Below are 7,962 nucleotides of genomic sequence, written 5' to 3'. Positions count from 1 at the left end.
TATAATCTTTCTGAACATTTTTACAGAAAATGTAATGAACATCTTTATAAAAAACATAAAATTATCTTGATTTGTAGTTTTTTTTTTTTTTTTTTTTAAGAAATTAATTGAATTTTTTTTCCAAAAATTGATTTTGGTTTTTTTTCCAAAAATTGATTTTGATTTTTTTACGAAAATCTTAATTATTAAAAGTTGTGGTATCCATCTATGTATGCATTTATCTATTTGTTTATCTATAATATTATCGCTACTCCTGGTGAACGACAGAAAACTGAGCATTGAATCGGTTCTTCTTCGACTTTTTGAGAGCAAATGATTTGATTGAGGTCATTTGAAAGACATAAAAAATGTCATTAAATGAGTTTTTCTAAAAAGTGGATAGGTTCCCTTTTGATAAATTGCTCCTCAATTAATACATGTAGTGTAACTACAGTTTATAGAGACTGATAGGGCTTAATTTCTAACAAAAGAAGTGCGGGAGTGATATAAGTCTTCAGATCATAACGAGTATTTTAATGCTAAAATAGTCTGAATTCCGGGTCTAAACTGCAAAACTTTACGTGAAATTAAAAAGAAGTGGAGGGAGAGAGCTTCTATGCAAATTAAACACAGGAGACTAATGTTAAATCCATTAACTTATAAAAAAAATAATTAAAGGTTTTAGTCAAGTAAAGAGGAACAAATAACTACTGAATAAAAATAAAACCTATTCACAATTAACAAATCTGAAGTTTAAAGTTTTTCAACTGCCTTTATTGCTTTCTTATCTTGTAAACTGTTAGCATCATTTTATATTACAGAAAATATATCTTTGAAGGAAAACACACAAAATGGCAACCTATATTATTACAGAATTATGTTCAAAATATTATATTGGGATTTTTAAAAAGTATAATTAATTTTATTTACATGTATTTTATTTTATTTTATTTTTATTATTATTTTATTTTATTTATTATTATTATTATTATTATTTTATTTATCTTTTGTTTTGTTTTTTTGAAGTAAAAAAAGTCCCACAAAGATAAACGAGATGGATAGCTTTTAAATATCATGGCACAAAGTTATATAACAAAGAGGGGAAAAACTGAAGGGGGCACCCGGATTTGAACCGGGGACCTCTCGATCTGCAGTCGAATGCTCTGCCACTGAGCTATACCCCCAGCTGGTAGCTTGCTGTAAAATTTCGCATTGGTTCTTAAAGATAAGATTAAAGCTTGTCAAAGCTTGCTTTGGAAGCGTAATTAAACTAGGTGATAGGCATTGATTGAATTGCTGCTTAACTCCGCACACTAAAATGCCATTCGCGAAGGGTTTTTTTTTTTTTTTTTATATATATATATAGAGAGAGAGAGAGAGTTTATCGACACGTAAAGGAATATCACTTGATTTTATTGCTTACTATAGAATTATATTTGTCTGGTTATTTAAACGCAATTATTCCTTAAATGGAAAAAAGAAAATCTTAATAGCCCTAAATTCTAATCTACGTACCTGTACCAGTTGCTTACACATTTTTTTTTAAATTGAAATCCATTCACATCTTGCGATGTGTGCTCAAAAGTCACCACAACACCACATGCTCAAAAGTCAAACGCTTTAAAAAGTTTGTTAGACCTATAGATTAGTTCATAAATGTGCAAGCAATACATTGAGAGCCCGGTCATGATATCCAGAAACTGTAGTTTCGCCCTTGTTGTGAATTCATCAGTCTGAAATAGTTAACAACTGAGCTGGAGGCACATGTCCTCTCGTTGAAGCTGAGACTACCTTCAAATTGGTTGCTAAATTTAGCACATCAGCTAGAGTCCTCAAGGAATTGTGTGGCTAAATTCGCTCGTCACTATCTCTATTTCAGTGACAGAATGTCTGCCTCTAGCTCAGTTATTAATTATTCCTTACTGATGAGTCATAACAAGGACAAAACTGCTGTCTCTGGGTGTCATTAGAGTCTCTATATAGGGACCTTATGCGTCATAACCGGGCCTTCTGCATTTTGCTTGTAATTCTGCCTTAGCCCCTGGCTTAGTTGGCTGTAACTTGTTACATATTCTTCATAAATGTGACCGAGTTTGGGTCAGTATTGACATTTGTTGTATCTAGTTAATGCTCGCTCCATTTAATTATAAATTATATGCCTTATTTTAGCTCGAACGAATAATGTATAGCATATTGTTATGAAAATGTAAAGTAGTTTTTAATTCTGCATTCATTACAAGAGGTATTTTGAACAAACATTTTTGTTTGGATATTTCTAAACAAGGATGTCTTTTTTGCACATAGCCTTAACGAAAATTAGGCTTGCCAGACGTTCCGGTTTGATCGGGACGTTCCCGGTTTTCAGACAAAATTCTGGTGTCCCGGTCGGTTTACTTCATGTCCCGGAAAAATATAAATTTGATTACAAATGAGCAAAAAAGATCTAAAAATAATTAACTGTGAAGGATTATTTAGGATAATTAATTCATCATTTGTAACATTGACTTTTGAAATTAATACCGGATTAGCTTGTGAGGATTTTTACAGCAAGATCAAGACCAAAAAAAAAAAAAAAAAAAAGCACTGTCTACAAAAGTCCAATAAAATAAAAAGTAAATCTACTGTTCAATTTTTTATTTCTCATTCAAAGTGTTTCATGTAACTAAACTAAATATTTACATCTAAGAAGTGAAATGTTCACATTTTAACTACTTATGTCATTTTTTATTAACCCTGTTTTAGGTCCATAATTAGTAACCATTTATACATAGCATTGAGAATAAACAAGGGGGGGGGGCTTCCGGTGTCCCGGTTGAACATTTCAGAAATCTGGAAAGCCTAACTAAAAGGATCGAACTGCAAAATCAAAACGCCATATGTCAAGAAGCATCCAAAGGAAGTGATTATCAAACTTCTTTTGATGTTTACCATCTTGAATACGGTGAGATGCAATGTTTCAATGCAGGTGAGGGTCTTTAGTATTCCCAATGCTCTTGTACTAGATGAACAGCAGCACTGACCATACTTTGCCAAATACGTTTCGTAGGCTAAGCGGTACTTGCATATAACTTCTGCGGTATGAGCTGGTATTTTAGAAGCAAAAATAATAATGCTTAAAATAAAACCTCCTGAAACCAGAAAAATTAGGGAACTTTCTTGAACGATAATTGCTGTGGTCAGTGTGGATTGCTTTAATATCAAAGTAATGGCCTTGAATATGTTAGTGAAGAAATGCAAAAGCATTAAGAATACCGGAAAAGAATAGCAATTATCTAACTGATGACAGCAAAGTGTGATTAAATGATGCAGTTGTGCTTTTGCAGAGAGTTCTTCTTCAACAAATGTAACTTGATGTCCACTAAGCAAAATGCACTTAACTAAAACGTTGCAGAAAAATATGTACAAAGTTCCAAAGATGCAGGGCGTTAGATAGACACTGTAGCACAAAATGGCGCATAAGAACACCAAGAAGTTTTCTAAATATTCATTAGAGGACGGTGAATTCCCATAGAACCAAAACTTAATATATGTCTCTCGGCGATCCTTCAAAAATGCAATAACCGTAGTAGTAGCAAATGTCAGAGGTAAAAGTGCGCTGAAAGTAAAGCAAAATTTGAACAATCTGTACTCCTTAGTAATATCTATGTTTGAAAGTTTGATTAGTTCATCGAGTTTGTTGAAAAAATCCACCAAAACTTGTTCTTTGAGTTGCATGACATGTAAGATTATTAAGGAAATAATATTACAGATTAAACCTGAAATATTTAGTTTGGTAAAGGAAAACTCTCGTAGCATCATAAGAACATTGTAAATAAATATGACGTGTAAATAAATGCTAATTGGTTTTAACTTTTTTTTCGCATAGTCAAAGGTAGAAACAGATTTTGTATAAGTCACGCCAAAACTAGAGAAAACTTTTGTCACAATAGATTCTTTCAGAATCATTTTTCAGCTCTAGTGCATATTTTCTATCTGTTAGAAAATAATAAAATTAGAAGGAATTGATTCAGCAATCCTGTTGAGAGACTTATATCTTCTAACTATTGGATAATTAGGAAAACTTGAAGGGATATGGTTGAACAATCCTGTTACCGGACTTATATCTTCTAGCTATTAGATTATTTGGAGAGTTTGAAGGGATCTAGTTCAGCAATGCTGTTACCGGACTTATATCTTCTAGCTATTAGATACTTTTGGGAACGTTAAAGGATAGAGTTCAACAATCCTGTTGCCCGACTTATATCTTCCAGCTATTAAATAATTTGGAGAACTTTAAAGAATATAGTTCAACAATCTTATTGAGAGACCAACGTTTGCTTACTAGCATTTTTTTTTTTTTGAGAAACTGAATGAATACTTGTCGGTCTTAGTCAACGGCTTTGCACTTAATAAATGCTAGAAATGTTTTTTGTCACCAAAATTGTCATTCATAAGTTCTCTTTTCTTGTTGGAAAAAAGTATGTATCTTTTTCTCAACTTGCAAAAAATTAAATTTCTTCATTTTTCTTGAATTGATTACAATTTTAGAGATTCTTGTAACTACATAATCTACAGTTGCAAGTTTTCCTCCTGTGGTATTCCAAATCTCATTTTAGCTTATGAAGTATTTTATAAAATAAACTGAGTTCCGCTTCCTGCTGCCAAATTACACCGAACTCAAATACTGGAACTCACAACTTTTGACCTCAAAAAGTAAAAATTATTATTCTTGGCCCAGAAGTAGAAGTAAAGTCACTAAGTGTGGTGAACTAAACTTGAACCCGACTCGGTCAATAAAGGATTAATTTCATTTGATGCGATTTTTACATAACTGCAAAACTCATCAAAACTAATAGATTAAACTTGAATAGGATTCCACTAATAAAGGACTAAGTTCAATCACCATGGCACTGAAGTAGGAGCTTGAAACGTTTCTTCTTAACTGATATGATTCTCGTGTAACTGCAAAAATGATCAAGATGAATAGCATAAACTTGAACTCAATTCCATCAATAAAGGGTTAAATTCAATCGTGATGGCAACAAAGTACGAGTAGTTGCATGAAATGTTTTTTTTTTCACTAGTACGATTGCCAAGATAAAACTTTAACCTGATTCCAATCATAGGAGATCAAATTAATCACCGTGCATTTGTACATTGCATTGTGCATGCAGGTACATCGAATATTTCTTCATAGCTGATACAATTTCAGTGGAACTGCATAAGTTAACAAAACTGCTACATCATACTTAAGCAAGATTTCACTAATAAAGGGTTAAGTTCAACACCTATGCTCCATGAAGTAGATAGATGAAATATTTCTTCACAATTGATACTATTTCTATAAACTGCAAAAGTTATCAAAACTGATAGTTTAAACTTGAACAGAATTTCACTAATAAAGGACAAATTTTAATCGCTATGACTCTGAAGTGGGTGCATGAAATGGTTCTTCTCACCCGATGCCATGTAAAAGCAAAAATCACTTAAGATTTGGGACTAACTTGAAATCGACTCGGTTAATTGAGGATTAAGTTCAACCGCAGTGGCACTGAAGTAGGTACATGAAATGTCTGCTCTTCTACTGATACAACCAACCGTGTAACTGGAAAAACGAATCTGTTAAAATTTCTAATACGAAAAGGTTAGGGATAAAAGCGCCGGTTCTTTGACAGCCGGTAAAGAATTAAACATGCTTTTTATTCTGTATCAGTCAAACAATGAGCTATTTAAAAAGCCAGTGAGCATGTGGCATATGTAAAAAACATAAAAATGGATCATATATACATAAGCTAACTTTTCAATTGCAATCTCTATACTAGCCGAAATCAATCAATCTTGATTTTTCATGATTTCTCATGCTTTTGTGGTTTAACAAGGTTAACAATTTGTCTTTTTATAAAATAAATGTCTTTTCAAAAACTAGCTTTCTAGCTTTGTCAGTGCAATGTGATCAATCAATATCTCTATTACTTTTTTTTTCTCTTATCTTTTTTTAGTTTATTTAGCAATTGTTGTATGCTTTGTTGATGTCCTCTAAAAGTAAGCAGATGAATCATTCTTTTAAGCATTGACGAAGTAAGAAACACATAAAGAACTTTGGACTGAAAAGTAATTAAGAAGTTTCATCTAAAACTAAACGAACCTACTTTCCCGCACACCAACATCAATTTTCTAGATCAAAGTTATCTCTAGTAGCAAAGGTTGCATATGATTTCAAACACTTTTTTTTTATTTTTAAAACTGTATAAGAGATCACATTGCAAACGACTTTTTAGCATAGTTTTTATCACAAGACTTATCATAAATTAATACCCTTCTGCAAAAAAAATCTTTGAAGCTCTGAAACCCGTGTGTCTTTTTTTTTTTTTTTTTTTTGAAAATTAGTGCTTTCAATGTAGTAGTTTTTCTCGCGATTAATTCGTGATATAGAGACATTTATTTATTTCTTAATAAACAGTTGTTTGAATCGGATTATTTCCTCAAAAAATATTAGACAGGGCACAAAGATCACAAACGCATATTAATCCCATCTCAAAGCCTTTCCTTCGGGTTTTTTCATTATTCAATACGTATATAATTATTTAATTCACTTTTAATTTTCTTTTCTTTTTTTTTAATTTTTGAATTTTTTAAAGCGATATTTTTATTGATGCGTTTAAAACCTTTTTTTCTTTTGTGTATTCACTACTTCATCTTTTGCGGGAAAGTCAGCTGAAAATGAAAAATAACAACAGTAAATGAGCACGAACCGATTTCATACTGTCTGTTTTCGAACTCCGCGACTAGCAACTGCGAACGGCTCCAATTGAGCATTCAGTTTTTGCTTGCTCGTTACTTTTTTCTTGCTATCACCCCTGTTTTGATAAAATCAGAAGAGACCTGACGCATGCGCAAATTCGAGTAAGGTTTCGCGTTGAAAGATCGGACAGTACACATCTTTCTGACTCACCCTTCTCAATGTAAACAGATGTGAACTTATGGATGTAAAGACTTGAGAAAAGAGTCTTCTCGAATATCAAGATCGCTTCTTGAAACCTCGAGAATCTTGTAAATAATTGTGTGTGTGTGTTTTTGTCATTGTTTATCAGTTATGATGAATTAATTTTTGAAACGAGTAACAGCTCATTGTGCTACTTCGTTTATTTACAAACAAAAAAATCGCCCGTCAAGGTATGATGGATGAAAATTGTTCCTACATTTGAACGAAGCCATTGCCTGTTTGGTGATATTTTGATAGTTAAAATTGTAACCCTAACTCCAATGGATTAACTCCAGGATTAACCCTAAACCAGGGGCGGCAAAAAGGGGGGGGGGGTCAAGAGGGGGCGGTCGCACCCCCAAATTTTTTGAGCAGAATGATAGAAAATGTATGTTTTCATGTTTTTCATGTATTTCTACCTTAGCCCTGGCTATAGGGCGGTAACTTACTGAATAGAAAATGGGTAAATTCAATTTATGGAAATCAATGTTCATTAAAAAAATCTCGTTGGTTCTCAGTAACTTTTTGATGAAACTCGACACATTCCCAGACTAGAAAAAGTGTTTTTCGTTATTTGGATGATGACTTAGAAATTCATGAAGTATTTTCCGGCCTTTTCAGAACATAGAAAACTGATAGAGAACCATGGTTAATTTCAACTAAAGAAGAAGACATTTCCTCATATGGGCTAAATATTTCATACTTGTGTGCCAATGTAACGATGGTGTGTCCAATATGAGAGGCTCATGCAAAGTGGTGTGGCTGCATGGTTTCACAAGAAAATTTCTTGACATTTTGCATTTACTTTTACGCTCATTTTTTAAGTTGTATATTTATTTAATGAGTGTCCATTGCTTTCTTTTGCTAGAAACACGTTTCAGCTGCTCAATGCATTATCTGCTTTCACAGAAACTTCTTAAAAATGCATGTGCTTATTGAATAAAAAAACATATCGACAAATACCTTTTATGGAGCTCTATAATCATGCAATTACGGAGTGACACGAGATGGTCTTCAAGAGT

At 32.6% G+C, this 7,962-nt stretch overlaps 1 non-coding gene across 1 annotated transcript; it reads right to left on the bottom strand.

Annotated features, from left to right (window-relative positions):
- Nucleotides 1-1,091: 1,091 nt before the first annotated feature.
- On the bottom strand, nt 1,092-1,163 carry Trnac-gca (transfer RNA cysteine (anticodon GCA)). The gene has a single exon. It is a non-coding gene; the product is annotated as a tRNA-Cys (tRNA).
- Nucleotides 1,164-7,962: the final 6,799 nt, after the last annotated feature.

Source organism: Uloborus diversus, chromosome 8, assembly GCF_026930045.1.
Source record: "Uloborus diversus isolate 005 chromosome 8, Udiv.v.3.1, whole genome shotgun sequence".
In the NCBI taxonomy this organism is placed as follows: domain Eukaryota; kingdom Metazoa; phylum Arthropoda; class Arachnida; order Araneae; family Uloboridae; genus Uloborus; species Uloborus diversus.
The sequence above is the reverse complement of the archived record's forward strand: the minus strand, read 5'-3'. Positions and strand labels throughout refer to the sequence as shown.